Source organism: Rhinatrema bivittatum, chromosome 2 (assembly GCF_901001135.1).
Source record: "Rhinatrema bivittatum chromosome 2, aRhiBiv1.1, whole genome shotgun sequence".
Taxonomy (NCBI): domain Eukaryota; kingdom Metazoa; phylum Chordata; class Amphibia; order Gymnophiona; family Rhinatrematidae; genus Rhinatrema; species Rhinatrema bivittatum.
In genome coordinates this window covers 616,748,937-616,770,028 of record NC_042616.1, presented here as the reverse complement: position 1 = coordinate 616,770,028, position 21,092 = coordinate 616,748,937, and the positions used below count along the sequence as shown (strand labels likewise).

The window sequence follows — 21,092 nt, the reverse complement described above, 5'->3', positions numbered from 1 at the left end:
CCTCTGACAAATGATAGAGGAGGAAGTGAGAAATAAAATAAAATAAATAGTAAAATGTGAAACCAAAATGAGACCATGTCCAGAAATTATGTAAAATGATTATATGCCTGTTTATTTTTGTATACATAGGGCAATGCATATTCTAGTTTGTCTCACTACTCCTCTACTCTGCCAATACCCTGCTGATGAGTTAGTGCCAGCCCCTTCCACTCACAGCTAGTGCCCCTGCCCACATTACACGCTACTGTTTGAACTTACTGGAGGGCCAATAAAAATACTGAAATGCAAGGTGATGGTATGCACCTACTTTTTGTTACACTAGGTGTACCCTTTTCCAACTTGATTAACATATTTAACAGGGTCTTCTCCCTGTTTGCCCAATGCCTAACAATGAGTATTCTGCTTTCCAGTTCTTGAAAACGAATTGCATTCAGGCACAGTAAGTATCTCCCTGTCTTTTGCAGCACATAAGAGGATTTGCTGATTTGGGTATCGACTTAAAACATAACTTGCAGTGCCCCATACCTATCTGGTTTGCAGTTGCAATGTCTGAAATAATTTGCTAAAATGGATCTTTTTTGGATGAGATGAGTGGGCAAGATTGGTGGTGTTTGGTTGAAGAGATAAATGTGATTTTTGTATAGCTTTAGTTGTTTTTAATGTTATTCATTGCTTTGGGTAGGCGGTATCTAAATCTATTTAATAATCATAATCCCAGTCTCTCATATTGTGGTGGATAAACCAGTGCTTCCATTTCTCTCTTGATCTTCCCCTTTTTAAAAATGTGAAGCCCCCTCTTTTCCTGAATACAAATGTGTTACTTCCTTTCTGCCAGATTTGGTAGAGATTCTTCTTACTCAGCTGGAGTGCAGCTGTCATGTGAAACAATTGGATCTGTGCTTCTGGGTAGGCAGCGTACTCAAAGGGTAGCACTGTAGCTTCTCAGATCAGAGAGAGTAGCTTCAAAAAAACATCCAGATTAAAAGACCAGCTGTAAATGTGGGCTCTGTATGCAGAGGTCATTTCACTCGAGTGTACATGTAACATTGCCTTTAGTTGCTGGGTAGTTGACATTGCCTGAGGAAGAGACCTTTTGTTCCCAAACCCTACATCTTTAAACATATTAGCCTTCTAAAAGTGGCATTTCTTCTCAGCTACTTTGTGGGTTTTCTGTTAACTAATTTTGTTCTTGTACAGATAGTGCTTTGCCACATTTACATCTTTGTTACATACTTTAAATGGTTTTAGCCTATGTATTATTTGTATGCATATCCTAAAACCTATACCATAAACTGTGGCTTCCACTGTCTTTTGTTTTATTTTGTTTCATTTGTCAGACTCAGAAATCACAGTTTATGAATGAGGGTTGCACATCTTATGATAAACTCCTCAAAAGATTATAGGGTAAAAATATAATCAAGAATAAAAATAAACTTAAAATTAAAAACATTTAAACAATCAGGTTAGAGGCAAGTGTCTATGACAGCAGTAAAAAAAAAAAAAAAAGTTATAAGAAGCTGGGCACAAACATACAATGAGGAAGCCTCTGCTAGTGAAATTGCTGCTAATCTCAATATCAGAAAGGAAGATGATACAATGAATTACAAACATTGATTCACAGAGCAAATTTATGATGGAAGCCAAAACTGAACTGACAAACCTGCTGACGAACCCAATGCGCCGCAAAATCTGCTAACCGAAGATACCAAGACTGAATGCAGTTTGTTAGGAAGTGAGTTTACTGATGTAGAATTGGGTATGGTCATGGCAAGTTTGTACCATTTTATTTACTTCTATTTTTATTTTGAAGTTTATTTCATTTTTATTTATGATTCATGTATATTTTAATGCCTGTAAACCACCTAGACCTCTACCTATGTAGAAGCGGTATACAAACATTTTTAAATAATATAAATAAAATAAATAATAAATAACCTTTCTCTACCCACTAAAAGTTTCAAAAGCTGCTTTCCTAAAATGCCTGCCTTTTATCTAAGTTGCTGCTGTATCATCTACTCATCCCATAATTTTCTTAGATGCAGCTTGAAGCATTTATTCACTTCAATGTTGAGAGGCTGCAGGAGTTTTGTTGCGTGTCCTTTAATCACTGTGGTTCAGTACAGCCGCCTTCCATACTCATATTAAGGTGTGTACGGCAAACAAAGATTAGCAAACACTATTTTGTTTTTGGGGTTTTGAAAAAAAGCCCGTTTTCTCTGCCTCATACTGTTTGTTCCCAGTTTCTCAATAAAGACTTATTTATTTACCTTTTCAACAGTATTGGTAGGGAAAATTCCTTTAGGCATGTTCTTCTGCTTGAAGATTATCCTTGAGTGAGTACATCAGCAGCAACTAACATGAGTGTGAAATTGCTGTTTTTAGAGCCTCTTGTTACAATGCTAGCAACATCTGTGCCCTTGTCTTATGGTATTCTGCAGCTAGGCAGATCAAATGCACATGATACTTTATCCCATGTTTACCAGTTGTAAATGACTAGCATGCTTTGTTTATATAATGTATGATCAGAAGTGCTGTTCCATAGAGGATTTAACTCTTAACTGAAAGATCAACTATAACTTTTTAAAATATGAAAACCTTTGTTAGCTTTAAAGTCATCAAACCCATGAAATCTCGCAATTATGTTTGCACGTATATTGACATGGGTAATTGTTACACAATGTTTTTTTCTGTTGTTCACTGCTTAGCCATTGGTGAATGCCCCTCTCCAATTCAAGCCATTTTTCCTTGTCAAAACAAAAATGCCTGTGATTTGGTAGTTTCTCAAGCCACTTCCTGTCAATATTAAATATTTTTTTATGAATATTATAATATCCTGCAACTTATTTGTTAATTTCGGAGACCTCCTTGCATACAGTTCGTAAAATGGATGCAATTGCTGATCCATTTATTTCCTCTAGTCATCCTTCATCACCATTATGATATAAGTAGTAAACTGTGATGCAGCCAGAAAATATACTATTGGTAAATCCCACGAGTGCATGGAGTGGGGAAGAGTTATCATAAAGTCAGCAGAAGAACTGGTCCATTTTTTTCCTCTAAACGGGCACAGGGAAAAAAGTAGGGAAAAGAGGTCAGGCACTCAGATGAAATTCAAGCAGCATGCTCCACTCCCTTAACCCATTCCCCATATCTCAAGGCAAGAGGCGTTGGCAGTAGCAGTGAGGAGAAGGCACTGAGATCTAATTAAAGTGAAAAGTTCTACCACACTCTACTTGATGATGTGCCCTGAGAAGGATGAGCTGTGGGCCAGTGGTTTAAAGTTGTGCATGTGTGTAACGTAGTGGAAACCTTACTTTGTGTACTGGGCTGCTGCTGTTCTTTTTTTCTTTTTTTTAGTGTGCACAACTGATAGTTGTGTGACAGACAACAGGAAAATAAATATTTCTGCACAGAAACGGTGCATGGAACTCTCACTAGAAGTGATGGAAGCAAAAACAATATCAGAATTTAAGAGACCATGGAATTGGCACAGAGGACCTTAGTTGTGGGGAGGAGACTGTGAAATTGGAGGGTATTTTTTTTTGTAAATATATTTATTAGATTTTCACACAAATAACACGAACAACCACAATTCCCAAGCCCAGCCCATTATAAATTTGCTTGAGTACACGGGTAACTAAAACATCACTGCATATCTAATAATACGTTTTGTATGTCTCTAGGCAGGCTCCCAATGTAGGCACTCTAGTTTTCATCGTTCTGAAAGATATGATTTGGAGGTTTCAGTGTCCATGTTTTATAATCCAAATTGAGAAGATCAGTCAATTCAGCCATCCAAAAATTTAGGGAAGGACTTGCATTTGAGATCGATTTAGTTAAAATATATTTTTCGGCAATACATATTACTTTTAATATAAAAAAGCAAATCAAATTTTGAGCACCCAATAATGTCAGATATAATACCCAAAACACAAAGAGGAGATATATTCAGAAGTTGACAGTTTAGAATAATAGACATATTTGAAGACCATTCCCCAAAGATTTTGTATTAATGAACAATCCTATATACCATGACATAGCAATATTATAATGACAGCAGTAAAAGAACAAATGTTCCATCTAGTCTACCCGGCAAGTTTCTTATGGTAGTAACTGCCACTCCATACAGGTTACCTCCAAGCTTCATTTCTAACCTCTAGTCTTTAGTGCTTATCCCATGCCTTTTTGAATTTTATTATTTTTGTTCTTATCACCTCTTCCGTAAGGACATTCCAAGCATTTACCACCCTCTCTGTGGCAAAATATTTCAGATGTTGTTTCTGAGTCATCCCCCCTGGAGTTCTGTATCATGACCCCTAATTCTATAGTTTTCTTTCCAAAGGAAAAGGTTTGACATTCATGCATCATTAAAATCTTTCCGGTATCTGAAGGTTTGTATTATATCTCCTTTGCTCCTCTCTTCCAGGGTATACATATTTAGATCCTTCAGCCTATCCAACAGGATAAAGATCAAACAAGAGACTAAATACTCAGTAGAATCTATATGGGTAGAAATCCCATGTGTGTTGGGTAAGAGTATAGTGATAGGAGTACACTACCGTCCACCTGGACAAAATGGTCAGACAGATGATGAAATGCTAAGAGAAATCAGGGAAGCAAACCAATTTGGCAGTGCAATAACAATGGGAGATTTCAATTACCCCAATATTGACTGGGTAAATGTAACATCAGGACTTGCTAGAGACATAAAGTTCCTAGATGTAATAAATGATTGCTTCATGGAGCAATTGGTTCAGGAACCAACAAGAGAGGGAGCTATTTTAGATTTAATTCTTAGTGGAACGCAGGATTTGGTGAGAAGAGGTAACGGTGGTGGGGCCACTTGGCAACAGTGATCATAACATGATCAAATTTAAACTAATAACTGGAAGGGGGACAATAAGTAAATCTGCAGCTCTAACACTAACACTAAACTTTCAAAAGGGAAACTTTGATAAAATGAGGAAAATAGTTAGAAAAAACCTAAAAGGTACAGCAGCAAAGGTTAAAAGTGTTCAACAGGCTTGGACACTGTTTAAAAATACAATCCTAGAGGCACAGTCCATATGTATTCCACGCATTAAGAAAGGTGGAAGGAAGGCAAAACGATCACCATCATGGTTAAATGGTGAGGTGAAAAAGGCTATTTTAGCCAAAAAATCATCCTTCAAAAATTGGAAGAAGGATCCATCTGAATAAAATAGGATAAAACATAAGCATTGTCAAGGTAAGTGTAAAACACTGATAAGGCAGGCGAAGAGAGAATTTGAAATCAAGTTGGCCATAGAGGCAAAAACTCATAATAAAAACTTTTTAAAATATATCCAAAGCAAGAAACCTGCGAGGGAGTCGGTTGGACCATTAGATGACCGAGGGGCTCTTAGGGAAGATAAGGCAATTGCAGAAAGACTAAATGAATTCTTTGCTTCCGTGTTTACTAATGAGGATATTGGGGAGATACCATTCCGGAGATGGTTTTCAGGGGTGATGAGTCAGATAAACTGAACAAAATCACTGTGAACCTGGAAGATGTAGTAGGCCAGATTGACAAACTAAAGAGTAGCAAATCACCTGGACCGGATGGTGTGCATCCTAGGGTACTGAAGGAACTAAAAAATGAAATTTCAGACGTATTAGTAAAAATTTGTAACCTATCATTTAAATCATCCATTGTACCTGAAGACTGGAGGGTGGCTAATGTAACCCCAATATTTGAAAAGGGCTCCAGGGGCGATCTGGGAAACTACAGACCAGTTAGCCTGACTTCAGTGCCAGGAAAAATAGTGGAAAGTGTTCTAAATATCAAAATCACAGAACATATAGAAAGACATAGTTTAATGGAACAAAGTCAGCATGGTTTTACCCAAGGCAAGTTTTGCCTCACAAATCTGCTTCACTTTTTTGAAGGAGTTAATAAACATGTAGCTAAAGATGAACCAGTAGATGTAGTATATTTGGATTTTCAGAAGGCATTTGACAAAGTTCCTCATGAGAGGCTTCTAGGAAAGTTAAAAAGTCATGGGATAGGTTGTGATGTCCTTTCGTGGATTACAAACTGGCTAAAAGACAGGAAACAGAGAGTAGGATTAAATGGACAATTTTCTCAGTGGAAGGGAGTGGGGCAGTGGAGTGCCTCAGGGATCTGTATTGGGACCCATACTTTTCAATGTATTTATAAATGATCTGGAAAGAAATATGAAAGTGAGGTAATCAAATTTGCAGATGATACAAAATTGTTCAGAGTAGTTAAATCACAAGCAGATTGTGATAAATTGCAGGAAAACCTTCTGAGACAGGAAAATTGGGCATCCAAATGGCAGATGAAATTTAATGTGGATAAGTGCAAGGTGATGCATATAGGGAAAAATAACCCATGTCAGGTTTCATATTAGGAGCTACCACCCAAGAAAGAGATCTAGGCATCATAGTGGATAACTCGGTTCAGTGTGCTGTGGCAGTCAAAAAAGCAAACAGAATGTTGGTAATTATTAGAAAGGGGAATAAAACGGAAAATGTCATAATGCCTCTATATCGCTCCATGGTGAAGACCGCACCTTGAATACTGTGTACAATTCTGGTCGCCGCATCTCAAAAAAGATATAGTTGCAATGGAGAAAGACTATGAGGAAAGACTAAAGAGGTTAGGACTTTTCAGCTTGAAGAAGAGATGGCTGAGGGGGGATATGAGTTTTAAAATCATGAGATGTCTAGAGTGGGTTAATGTGAATCAGTTATTTACTCTTTCGGATAATAGACTAGGGGGCACTCCATGAAGTTAGCATGTGGCACATTTAAAACTAATTGGAGAAAGTTCTTTTTCACTCAACGCACAATTAAACTCTGGAATTTGTTGCCCGAGGATGTGGTTAGTGTAGCTCTGTTTAAAAAATGATTGGATAAGTTCTTGGAGGAGAAATCCATTACCTGCTATTAATTAAGTTGACTTGGAAAATAGCCACTGTTATTACTAGCAACGGTAACATGGACTAGACTTAGTTTTTGGGTACTTGCCAGGTTCTTATGGCCTGGATTGGCCACTGTTGGAAACAGGATGCTGGGCTTGATGGACCCTTGTTCTGACCCAGTATGGCATGTTCTTATGTTCTTTGATAAAATCATGAAAGCAAACTTATCCAATACTGTATGCAAGAAGGATCATAAGACCCTGTCAAAAGCCTTTTCCGCGTCAATGCTCACAAATAATGGGTCTTTAATTTGGGATCTAGCACATAACTTAATAGTACTAGAATGCACCTTACATTTATACTTGATCTTCTTTCACTGACAAACCCAGCCTATATTATTGCTATCAAATCTGGAAGAACTAGCTTAAGTCTATTGGCTAGAATTTTTCCACATATGTTTATTTCCTGGTTCAATAAAGAAATAGGCCAATAAGAGGTTGGTAATTGTTGGTCTCTGCCTGGTTTAGGTAGTACAATAAAAGTGCCATCTTCAAGTAGTTTGGCATCTTTCTATTAATAATCATCTTGTCAAACAAATCCTTAAGACTATTTAATATCAATGGATACAAGGATTTCTAGAACAGGGACCTGGCAATTTAAAATTATGAAGATCTTTAATAAAAGATAATATTTTGAAATTTGCAGAGGAGCATTCAACTAATTGTTGAGGGGATAAAGTAGGCTGAAGGATCTCACCGAGAAACCTTTTTCTTTCTATGTTTTCTTCTGCCTCAGCCAAATATAATTCCCTATAATAGTTCTGGAAAATTTTACTTATTTGATTAGAAGATGTTTCCAAGTATCACGGGGTGGCAATCGAGAGTCAAGGATCACCCCCGCAGAAGCGGTACAGGGCTGCAGGGCAGGACTATAGGTTCTTCTGCCTAAACAGCCCTCTCTTCCACAGGTTGAGCCCTTGGGTTCTGGGGGCTTGCCTTCCAGAGAACATCATGGTTGCTGCTGGATTCAGACACAGACTGTGAGCTGGATATGGACAAGGTTAGAGGCAAGGTTGATATTAATGGCAGGTAGGAGCTGTGGATACAGTCAGGGCTAGAGGCTGGATTGGTACTGAGGGTAGACAGGAGCTGGATATAGGCAGGGCTGGTACTAGGTACAGACTGAGAGCTGGAACTAAGTACTGGCAGAACTGGAGACAAGGCTGGAGTTGAGGGCAAGGCCTGGAGCAGAGGCAATGGCAAGGCCTGGGATAGCATACAAGGGACTGGACTGAGCTGGTTAAGATAAGGACAAGACTAGGCAGAGACAGGACTAGACAAGGAATGGAGAAAGACAGTATTAGACAGGCAATAGGAAACAAGAAAGCCCAAACAGGGCACAAGGCAGGCCAGACGAACCTAGATGGCCCAGAGGCCACAAGGTAGAGCAGGAAAGCCTAAGAGGGCACAGAGTATGGTAGGTGGGCCTGAAATACTACAGAGCAAGACCAGGAAGCTTGGAAGGGTCCAAAATGAGGAAGGTAGACCTGGAAGGCTGCAGAGTAAAGATAGAAGGCTTGGAAAGACCTAGAGCAAGGCAAATAGGTCTGAAATGTCACCAGACAAGGTAGAAAGGCCAAGGCCTACCTCTCATCAAATTAGCTAGCATTTTGCATGCTTTATTCCCATATAAGAATACGTTTACGGGAGAATAAAAGAAGAGATGGCCCTTTGAAGTAGTTTTGCATGTAATATCTTTTGTGTTAACAAAAAATATTTCTATATTCTTCTTATTTAGCATCTTTTTATGTTTAATCAGCTGCTGGGTTAAGTTCAGTATGTCTTTATCCAGCTCCCATTTTATTACTTATTGTATAACTAATAATAACCCCTCTCAGCATCTCCTTAAACGCTTCCTAAAATAGTATTGAATCTGGTTTATATTGAGAACTATTCATTTCATATTCCACCCATTTGGACTGTAAATTTTCAAAAAAATGTTATCTTGCACTACCCATATAGGCACCTTCCAATTAGAATACATATTGTTCACGCTATCAGGGATAAGCACGCATGTGACTGGCAGTGATCTGAGATAACCAATGATTCAATAGTAGAGCTCTGAATCCAATAAAAAAGATTATGTGAAAGAAGCAGATAATCTATCCATGTTTTAGAGTCATGAGACCTAGCTTAGTAGGTATAGTCTTTAGTATTTGGGTTTACTGCTCTCCATATATCCAATACCTTTAACGTACTTCGTAAACATTTTACGTGTTTTGTAGATTCCAATGGTTATAGTGGGCTACTAGATTGCCGGTCTAATATGGGGTTGGTTATATAATTCAGGTCTCCACCTAAGATAATCTATGCTGGGCCAAGTGAAATAATGTAAAAAAAAAATTATGGTCATATTGGTTCAGACTATAGATGGAAGCCAAAATAGTGAGTTTACCACATAAATTCCATAATACTATAACATATTTTCTCTTGAGATCTAGTATGGATTTTTGCCATAGAGATGAAGTAGATCTGTGAATGTGAATTAGAATTGCAACTCCATGACTTTTAGAGGATCCCTGACATGTGTACACTTGATTAACCCATTTCTTTTTTAATTTAAGGTGTTCCTTATTTAACATATGGGTTTCCTGTAAAAAAGCAATTGTACATTTTAATCTATTCAAGTATGCCAGAACCTTTTCCCATTTGAATGGGGTACTTAGTCCCGCCACGTTCTAAGTTACACATTTAGGGGTCAATTTAAAAAAAAAACGAGCGCACGTATTATAAAATACAAAATCCATGCGCATGTGCGGATGGATGTCTGTCACATGTGCAACAGGAGGGGGATCTTAAAAAAATACACGCAGCGATGCAGGTAGGATTTTACCAGTTCCCTCTCAGTCCACTCCAATTAAGGAGCGGACTGGGAGGGAACTTCCCTAAACCTATCCTTCCTCCCTGTTCCCCTTTCCTCCCTGACCCCTAAACTATTCCTACTTCCTTTTTTTCAATACTTCTACTCCGGAGGAGCAGTATCTTCCACGTGCCAGCAGCCGGCCAGCATGCACTTACCTGGGACAGTGGCTAATGGCGTTGTTCTGGCCCATCCCCCGCCCCGCCTCACTGGCCCGCCCCTTTGGAGAGGCCCGTAACTTTGGCGCATAACATGGGTTTTGTGCGTGTCTTGGCTCTTCTGAAAATGTATATAGCGCACGCATGGCTCTTTTAAAATCAAATACAGTAGAGCAGGACTTCAAATTATGAACGAAAAGTATTGGGAGTAAGCCAATAATGATGAATAACCCAGTGCTCTTCACCTTAAACCAAATATTGTGGACGCTGCACAACTAACAAAGTTCAATGACCATCATACTAGGCTTCCTCGTCTGGGCTTTCGCCAAATCAACTCGGCCTTATAAATAATCATAGGTCATATTAGTAAAGTTATTTTTTTAAGAATTTTTCTCTTATGCAATTAAAATTCACCAAAACAAGGCAGTATTTAGCCTGAAGTAATATCATGCTTTTTGCAAATCCAACATTGAAGATTTCAACTTATCTTTCAGCGCTTCAGTATGTGAAAATTATCAATCTTAAGCCTTAACAATAGTCGCAGTGCTGATGACCCGACACGGAGCCGTGTTTCGGACTGCTTTCACCATCTGTCAGTCCTTCTTCAAGGGTAGTACTTCTGCGTCAAAACAATAATTTACATCAGCATTAAAAAGTCTTAGCTGAACCATAAAAAGTTTATGCGTGGACTATAGTTATCAAAGAAACAGCCGTCTGAGCGCACTGGTACTTACACAGTTGTTGAACTCTTTTCAAAAATGGCGCTTCAGCGTTTTTCATGGCATTTCCGGTATCTCCCGGAACCCCTGCTTTAAATGAAACCTTGACGTCATACAACTCCTCCTACCTGTCAAATGACAACCTCCACGCCCCAAAAATTAAATGAGCGTATACCATTCAATGGAAGCATTAAGCCCAGCAGGGCTGACGGTGTTTAACCTAAAAATCCACTGCTGTTCTTTTGTGTTGAGAACTTTATTGATATTTCCTCCTCGGGGGTGATGTTGAATTTTTTCTAAAATTCTCCATCGCAACATATCAAATGAATGTTGGAACTCTTTACAATGCATTGCCACAGGAGCTGTCAGTTTTTCTGTAGTGATACAGCTGCGATGTTCTATTAAACGTGTGCGGATCATCCTTTTTGTTCTTCCTACGTAGCAGAGTCTGCACGGGCATTCAATAAGATAGACTACGTGAGTGGACCGACAATCTGTATAATGATGAGCAGTATGTAAATACCCTCTTGCCTCTGTCCAGGTCTCTCCAGTAATAGCTTGGTTACACATCGAACATCCTGTGCATGGCCAGGTGCCATGTGGTAAAATATCTTCTGATGGTTCTTGTAGAAAACGAATGTATCACTGTATCTCCAATATTGCGTCCTCTACTGTAGGCAATAATAGGGTTGTTCTGAAACAGATCATTATGCAATCGTAAGACAGACCAATGATATAGGATTGAACGTGCAATAGAGGCAGCTCTGTCAGAAAAAGGAATTGTGCAGACCAAAGGGGAGGAATTATCAATGGTTTTTATCCAACAATAACCAACATCTTTGTGCATTTGTGGCTCTTTTCCAAGCAGTCTTAATATATCGTATTGGATATCCTCGTTGTAAAAGTCTTATGGCTAGTTGTTCTGCCTGTAGCTGAAATTGCTCCCCAGTACTGCAAATTCGTTTTAACCTCAAGAATTGCCCTATTGGCAAATTTTTCCGCAACTGATAGGGGTGAAAACTGGAAAAGTGCAACAGGGTATTACGTTCACAAGGTTTACGGAAAATCGTAGTTGCCAACTTGTTAGCATTCTTAGAAATATGAATGTCCAAAAAATCAATGTGCTCGTGATGAAAAACCATGGTAAACTGTAAATTACTGTCCAAAGAATTAATCCAATTCAAAAAATGCATAAGTGTATCTTGATTACCGTGCCACAAAAAAAACACGTCATCAATGTATCTAGTCCAATGTGAGACATTTAGAAATTCCACAGCATCATATAAACAAGACTCTTCGAACTGTGTTACATAAAGATTAGCCAGACTGGGGGCCATAGTGGCCCCCATCGCAGTTCCATGTATCTGCTTATACCACGGCTTATGTTATACAACAGCTTATGTTTCAAAAGTGTTACAACACATACAAGATCCAACCAAGTATGAAGTGTTGAGCAGTGATCCCACGGTTGAATTGCAGGAACACATTACGATATTGGTTAATGAATTTCTAAATCTGGGTTGTCTTACCCCTAGAGAAGCGCGTTATCTTGTTGTTGAACATCCGATGGCTCCCACGATTTATATGGTCCCTAAAATCCACAAGGATATGGCGGACCCACCAGGACGTCCAATAGTAACCACTATTGGTTCTCTCCTGGAGCCTCTGTCTACTTTTGTTGATGTAGTGCTACAGCCTTTCGTGTCTCAATCGAAGTCTTTTTGTAAAGATACAAAACATATGCTGGTGAAACTTGATGAAATAGATAATGTGCAGGACACCCTATTAGTCACAATGGACATCCAGGCATTGTATACCAGCATCCCTCAGCGGGCGGCTCTTAATATTATAGAGACTACTTTAAACAAACGAGTACGGCCACATCGCATCCCTACCACATTTTTGATGCAGTTGACAGAGATAGCTCTCTGCCAAAATTTTTTTATGTTTCAAAAAACGTGGTATAAGCAGATACATGGAACTGCGATGGGGGCCACTATGGCCCCCAGTCTGGCTAATCTTTATGTAACACAGTTCGAAGAGTCTTGTTTATATGATGCTGTGGAATTTCTAAATGTCTCACATTGGACTAGATACATTGATGACGTGTTTTTTTTGTGGCACGGTAATCAAGATACACTTATGCATTTTTTGAATTGGATTAATTCTTTGGACAGTAATTTACAGTTTACCATGGTTTTTCATCACGAGCACATTGATTTTTTGGACATTCATATTTCTAAGAATGCTAACAAGTTGGCAACTACGATTTTCCGTAAACCTTGTGAACGTAATACCCTGTTGCACTTTTCCAGTTTTCACCCCTATCAGTTGCGGAAAAATTTGCCAATAGGGCAATTCTTGAGGTTAAAACGAATTTGCAGTACTGGGGAGCAATTTCAGCTACAGGCAGAACAACTAGCCATAAGACTTTTACAACGAGGATATCCAATACGATATATTAAGACTGCTTGGAAAAGAGCCACAAATGCACAAAGATGTTGGTTATTGTTGGATAAAACCATTGATAATTCCTCCCCTTTGGTCTGCACAATTCCTTTTTCTGACAGAGCTGCCTCTATTGCACGTTCAATCCTATATCATTGGTCTGTCTTACGATTGCATAATGATCTGTTTCAGAACAACCCTATTATTGCCTACAGTAGAGGACGCAATATTGGAGATACAGTGATACATTCGTTTCTACAAGAACCATCAGAAGATATTTTACCACATGGCACCTGGCCATGCACAGGATGTTCGATGTGTAACCAAGCTATTACTGGAGAGACCTGGACAGAGGCAAGAGGGTATTTACATACTGCTCATCATTATACAGATTGTCGGTCCACTCACGTAGTCTATCTTATTGAATGCCCGTGCAGACTCTGCTACGTAGGAAGAACAAAAAGGATGATCCGCACACGTTTAATAGAACATCGCAGCTGTATCACTACAGAAAAACTGACAGCTCCTGTGGCAATGCATTGTAAAGAGTTCCAACATTCATTTGATATGTTGCGATGGAGAATTTTAGAAAAAATTCAACATCACCCCCGAGGAGGAAATATCAATAAAGTTCTCAACACAAAAGAACAGCAGTGGATTTTTAGGTTAAACACCGTCAGCCCTGCTGGGCTTAATGCTTCCATTGAATGGTATACGCTCATTTAATTTTTGGGGCGTGGAGGTTGTCATTTGACAGGTAGGAGGAGTTGTATGACGTCAAGGTTTCATTTAAAGCAGGGGTTCCGGGAGATACCGGAAATGCCATGAAAAACGCTGAAGCGCCATTTTCGAAAAGAGTTCAACAACTGTGTAAGTACCAGGGCGCTCAGACGGCTGTTTCTTTGATAACTATAGTCCACGCATAAACTTTTTATGGTTCAGCTAAGACTTTTTAATGCTGATGTAAATTATTGTTTTGACGCAGAAGTACTACCCTTGAAGAAGGACTGACAGATGGTGAAAGCAGTCCGAAACACGGCTCCGTGTCGGGTCATCAGCACTGCGACTATTGTTAAGGCTTAAGATTGATAATTTTCACATACTGAAGCGCTGAAAGATAAGTTGAAATCTTCAATGTTGGATTTGCAAAAAGCATGATATTACTTCAGGCTAAATACTGCCTTGTTTTGGTGAATTTTAATTGCATAAGAGAAAAATTCTTAAAAAAATAACTTTACTAATATGACCTATGATTATTTATAAGGCCGAGTTGATTTGGCGAAAGCCCAGACGAGGAAGCCTAGTATGATGGTCATTGAACTTTGTTAGTTGTGCAGCGTCCACAATATTTGGTTTAAGGTGAAGAGCACTGGGTTATTCATCTTTTAAAATCAAGTCATTAATGGGGATTGTAAGTCTCTTTTTTTGTTGTAACTCTAGATGATGACAATTTTGAGCACAAAGTTTAAGATTTTGGCTATGACTACCTAGACAGTGTGCACGTTCAATAATAAACTCCCCCCATATGTTCGTTCTGCTGAAGTCTCACACTAGCTATTCCTCAAGCATTTTAGACAACTCTGGCTCTGAGATGGATTCATGCAATCCCACAAATCTTAAACTATTAGACTATTTTCTCTGTCCTCCGCCAGTTTTTCTAAAGTTAAAATTTTAGCCACTAGCATGTGTACCTAATCTTCTGACGAGCTTATTCTGGTCTCCGCAGCATCCATTTGGGCTCCAGTTGTTGTGATAAAACTGTACACTTCTAAAATGTGTTTGATATTTTCTCCAGTTTATTTTCCAGAGCTAGTACTACTGCATTTGTTAATTCTGCTACCGCTGCATTGCTCAGCACACATGATGTCTCAAGTTCTTTCCCCTCTGCCATCTTTGTTTCCTGAGGTTTTACTTTTTCTTTGTCCTTTCTTGCCACTCTTGTGGACATACCTTCTTATTTTTTGTAAGCAAAGTTGCCTATAGACTTTTAACTTCCAGGTCTGTGTTGGTAAGATTATATTGCCAGGAATTAGCAAGATAAGAGGGATGAATTGGTGGGATGGCACCTGGAGCTCCTCAGTCATATGTCCTGTTCGTCTCACCGCATCACATGATCTTTCCTGGAGTTTTCTTTTTAAATGCATTTTTATTCTTACATACACCCTCTTCCAATAAATTGTTCAGTGCAAATCACTACATGACATTATTAACAATAGCATGTATTATTGATAAAATAGTAAAACATGACAATTTTCAAATAAAACTAAGTCAAATAGTCCAATAATTTAAAGAATCTAAAAATCACAATTTCTTATGCATATGTTCCCTTAATTCAGTAGATAGGACACTGCAGAGTATGTACCCTGTACCCAGGTAGAGATGCATCAAGCTAGGGCGAGAGAACATTGTAGAAATATCATCTTTGTGTATCTTTCCTCATTCCAAATCCCATCAAATCTTCATTGATGTGTACTGTGCTGTTTGTACTTCTGACTGTGCATATAAAACTGGCCCCCAAACCCTAGTCCAACACCAAAACCTGACCTCTAGTTACTAGATGACCCTACTATAGTGGTATAAATAGTTGACTAATATGTGTGCTACCCCAGAGGCGCTCTCTACTCCACTTCACACTACTCTCCTCCCCTCTCTCTCTCCCTGCCCAAAAATGCCTGAAACAGAATTTGCAATTAATAGCATTCATGTGTCTTCCATAGCACGTTGTCGGCTTTTTCTTGTGGATGTTGTGAATTTAAAACATGCTTGCGCAAATCACATTCCCAGTTCTGCAAGTAGCCCACCAGTTTGTCCAGATAATAGCGAGGTCTTTCTGACCTCTCTAGTTCTTCATTCTGCATGCGCCCCAGTTGACCCGGACCCCTCACCTTGTTCTACAAGCCCTAAAACTCGAGATCTACAGATTTGCTCCTCCTCAAGAGCAACAGTAAATATTGCAAATTTTGTTTTGGGCATATTGCACAGCTTAATGCCAGGAAAAAAGGTGTAGTTATTTCCGGTGTTAAAAACGTGCGCTACGCTATCGCACACAGCATTAATGCCCCTCATTTTCACAAACCCTGCCCAAACTCCTCCCCCTTGACTAAAATTTAAAAATTTGCATTCGATCTCACGATGCAATAAATACATACGTTATGCATTATCGTGGGCTTTAGGGCCCTAACACCCATGATAACACCATAACTCATTTTGATGAATGACTCTGATAATTCCTAATTCCTAGCTTCATTTGTAATTGATTAGTAAAATAAAATCATCTAAACTATCTGGAATTAATTTTCTGGGGATTACTTTCACCCTGTCCAGAGAACAATAGTTTTATGAAGATTTAAAACCTTAGAGGTCTACTATAAAATGAGTGCGTATATGCCCATATACGCACATATTGATACGTGAGCAAGGATACACTGGAATTTTTTTATTGTGTGCGTACTTGTGCACATATGTTTTAAAAAATACCAACCACACGTAAGTATGCTTCTAATTTTAAGATGTTAGTCAAGCACAGCTAGCATGCAGGTGTCTTCCATAGGACCTTGTTGGCTTTTACGTGCGGATGTTATGAATTTTAAAACTTGCTTGCAAAAGTCACCTTCCCAGTTCTGCAAGTAGTTCACCAGTTTGTCCAGTTAATAGCGAGGTCTTCCCGCCCTCTCTGGTTCTTCATTCTGCATGCCCCCCAGTTTACCCGGACCCCTCACCTTATTCTATAAGCCCTAAAACTCGAGATCTACAGATTTGCTCCTTCTCAGGAGCAGCAGTAAAGTTAAGTGGATATCTAGCATACACAAGCTGCATTTTTCAGTTTTAAAATTGGCCCTGCCCCAGAACGCCCTTTTCCTGCCCATTCCCCTGCCCATTCCCCTGCCCCTTTACCTCCCCCTTATTTGTTATGTGCGCACAGGTACGTACGCACATATTTTGCAGCTTTCTAAGATCTACATTGCTTGCACTTGGCCCACATGTGAGCTACGCTTTTAAAATCAACCTGAATATTTTCTGAAATTATCCATTTGTTGATGGCTTTAGAACAAAGTCGCAGCAAAGGTAATGGAAGACCATCATCTGCGTTACAGGGAATGAAGAACTAAATATCGTCCATAGATATAGTAAGATACACCTAACATGGTGAATATCTTTGTCAAAGATTGGAGATAAATGTTAAATAATATGGAAGATAAGACTTTCCTCTTGGAAGTTATATTTTTTTTCTGATGAACTTGAACCTGTTGCTTCCTACTACTCAGTAAAGATATAAACCAAGCAAGTATTGTAGCACCAGTGCCAAAAGAACGGAGATGCTGAATCAATTTTTTATGATTCACAAACATTCCAGAAATGTTTGTGAATGAGGGGTGTCTGTAATTGTAACAGGAAAGGACAGTGGCTAGATTAGATGGTCCCTCTTGTCTTTATCTACCATTGTGTTTCACTAATAGCACAATACAAATTACAACTGTATATACTGTCTTTTAGTATTCTTTAGATTTTGTTTCAGCTGTTTTGTTGCTTAACCATTTCTTGGTTGGTATATATTGTGTGTAGTGATCAATAACTGTCATAATCCGCTATGTTGGTGGGAGGAGCAATCAGATAGGAGTAGCAATCTGATGTATTCCATAGGTGGAGTAGCAATCTGTTGTATAGACTGCTGGAGATAATAGTGGGTGGATCCTTGGGCCGGTGGCAGATGACCACGCCCCCTGGGAAAGATCCCGAGAGGGACCACCGAGTAGGCTTAGAGTATGGAGACAGACACACACTAGTTCTTTTATTAAACAGGTCTTGAAACCACCAGAGGTGACAGTAGTGAGCTGTAGTGCCCGGCAGGACTGAAGTCCCTCAGTTACTGGAATGGTGATCCCTAGATGACTGAGCTGTTGAGAAACTGTAGACAGTGAGTAGGCAGGGTATACAGAGTTCATGAACAGAACTTAGATGACAACACTCACATATTGGTCTCAGGGAGCTCAGGAGCTGGGAAGGATAGGCCCTTGAGGAGCGAGTACCCAGGAGCTGGGAAGGATAGGCCCTTGAGGAGCGAGTACCCAGTTCCAGGGAAAGCTGTGAGAGAGCGATGGTAACTCACAATGATGTAGACAGTGATGGCTTCCAGGCAGAAGAGAATCAGCAGATAGTCAGGAACGAGGGCCCTCAAGGATCGAGTACCGGTTCCTGTCAGTAAACCTAAAAGGCAAAGAGAGAGCGAGGCCCCCGAGGAGCAGGTACTCCTGGTAAAGCCCGAGGAGGCAGAGTAGCTAGAATGAATCCTTGCTTACTCAGTTTGTTAGCGATATCAGAGACCTTTAAATATCGGAAGCGGATGATGTCATCTCAGGGGGACGCCCCTGAGGTTCGTACCCTTGTTCGTACTTCAATCAGAGCGCGTGCCCTAGGCTTCAGGCAGCATGGCGGATATGCAGCGTCGAGCTGGTCCGGGGACGCTGGAGAGAACGGCAGGGAGACGTCACGGCACCAGCCATCCTTCAGACCTGGAGGGAGTCGCCACAGAGGTAAAGAGGGCGGAGTGGAGACTTTGGGCAGCGACTGTCGCAACAATAACATCTGAATTTATAAATGCTTACACTTAAATGTTCAGTACATTTCTTTAGAAATTTAAAAAAAAAAGCTTTTTTTCTGTTATATTCTTCATTTTTGTCAGTGCCTCTCTTAAGCAGTTTAGCAGTTGCAAAAATTAATTCCAAGTTCTTGGCTGTGCAGCTTTCTAGATATTTATTAAAATATCGGTGTTTGAGCTGTAATTCACATTATTAAGAAATGCAGAAGTGGAAACCATATCTAAGTTGTCTGTGGTCTCTGTTTTTACAATATTGTCTCCATAATGTCTCAGAAGAAATCGCCTAAAATATCAGGTTTTCACACTTCTTTTTGCATGGGTCTTTTCATGTGATGTTCTTCCTATAATTAGATGTCTCAGGTTTTCTTCTGTGTTTTGTTATATGAAAATAATCTCCCATAAATCCCTAGAAGTGTTCATTTAAACCCTTGCAATTTTGTTGATCTCTAGTCATGTCTGGCTTCACTGCGAGACAAAAATAGCAGTCTAGAGTCATTTTGCTTCCTTTCATCGTTAAGTATAAGCAGGCATCGTGATCACGGATTAAATAGAATAATGCTGTGTCTTCAATAGACATTTGTTGATGAGAAACAAATGCCAACAGTAGCATAGTAAATAGCGGCAAAAAAAGACCAAACATCCCATCCGATCTGCCCAGTTAATAAGAACATAAGAAATGCCATGCTGAATCAGACCAAGCCAGATCTTTAGGAAGTAGATCCATTTCTTATTGCCCACACCCAGATATAATCCGTGGCTTTCACAAGTTTACCTGGTTAATGTTTGTTTGTTTGGATTTTTCTTCCAGGAACTTGTCCAAATCCTTTTTAAATTCAGCTATGCCAGATGCTTTGACCACATCCTCCGGCAAAATATTCTGTAGCTTAATTGTGCGTTGAGTAGAAAGAAATACTTTCTCCAGTTTCTTATATCTGTTACCCATTAGTCAGTTTCTTATATCTGTTACCCATTAGTTTCATGGAGTAGAAGAGCATTCAGTATCCCTGCTTAGTTTTCTCCAGTATGCTTCTTTTCCAATACCTTATCACAAAGTACCATAATTTTCTAAATAACTAGCAATACTAGTATAGCTGTTGCCTGAACATCCAGCCTCCTAGGTCCCCTGGTTGACCTGCCAAATAAAGCTGGCTACATGAGTGCCTGCATTTCTGCTAGAACTTTTAAAAGTAACCTAGTGATTAGAGCAGAGGACTGAGAAAAAGTGAAGCCAGGGTGCAAATCTTACAGACATATCTTGTGACTTTGGGCAATTCATTTTGTCCTCCATTGCTTCTGGTACAAATTTGGGGCCTGATTTACTGAGGCTTTTCTCCCATTTTGTGTCTATGGGAAAACATGCTTAGTAATGAGGCCCTTAGACTGTAAATCCTCTGGAGATAGGAAAATATCTACAGTACCTGAATATAACTTTTTCTTCGTCCTTTCTCGCCACTCTCGTAGACCTTCCTTCTGATTTTTTTTGTAAACAAAGTTGTCCATAGACTGAGCTACTGATGAAAAGGCGTGAGCTAAATCTAAATTAATAAAAATAATAATTACTGAATTTCTAGCAGAAATGCAGGCACTTGTGTAGCAACTTGACCATTGGACATAAGAGCTCTTTCCATATGTGAGTTGGATCGGAAAATAAAGTATAATGTGAGTTTGGCAAATAGTCGTTATCAATTACTTGTTCTGCTTTTCAGCAGTGCACTTGTGAAATATAGTGGAAGTATTAATCTATTTGTAAAACTGTATTCCTTGCACATTTTGAATATACAAAAGTGTATGGTTTATTTTTTAAGCTTTATATGAAACACGTTTCCTTAAATCATGAATGAATTAGAAGGCATTTCTGCAGAACAAATGAATTGTTTTGAAGGTAATCATTTAATGGAGTGTAGTTGTAAAGAGCTTACTGGCAGTTACAAAGAGTGCTTGTGGCTGAGTTAATTCTCTATAAATAAGCCTCCTGTAGTGATCAGTATGTGAGGAATTGTGCCACCCACTCACTATACCAAACTTTCCAACGAAAGCGCCCTTAGTTGGACAAGTAGACTCTGGTTGACCAGGTTTCAATACATTTTTCAGATGCCTGCTATTTTAGTGAGATATTTCTTCCTGTTCATCTCGCCTCCTCCACCCCCATGTGCAGGGCTACTGTAGTGTTTTCTTTTACAAATAAAAATGTCAGTAGACTGTGGTTTGTTAGAATGAACAACATTTCTACTGGGCTGGGAGAAGAAGTTTCACCATTCTCAGCAGTTGCTGTTAACTCTTGCTTTTTATAATCACAATTTTTATTGAGTGATCCATTTACACAATAGAAACATTGCGAACATCAAAT

General features: G+C 39.2%; 1 protein-coding gene across 3 annotated transcripts in view; it reads left to right on the top strand.

Moving 5' to 3' along the window:
* The window catches only part of GAREM1 (GRB2 associated regulator of MAPK1 subtype 1), a 284,669-nt gene that overhangs the window by 119,808 nt on the left and 143,769 nt on the right, over positions 1-21,092 (top strand). The window lies entirely within an intron of this gene.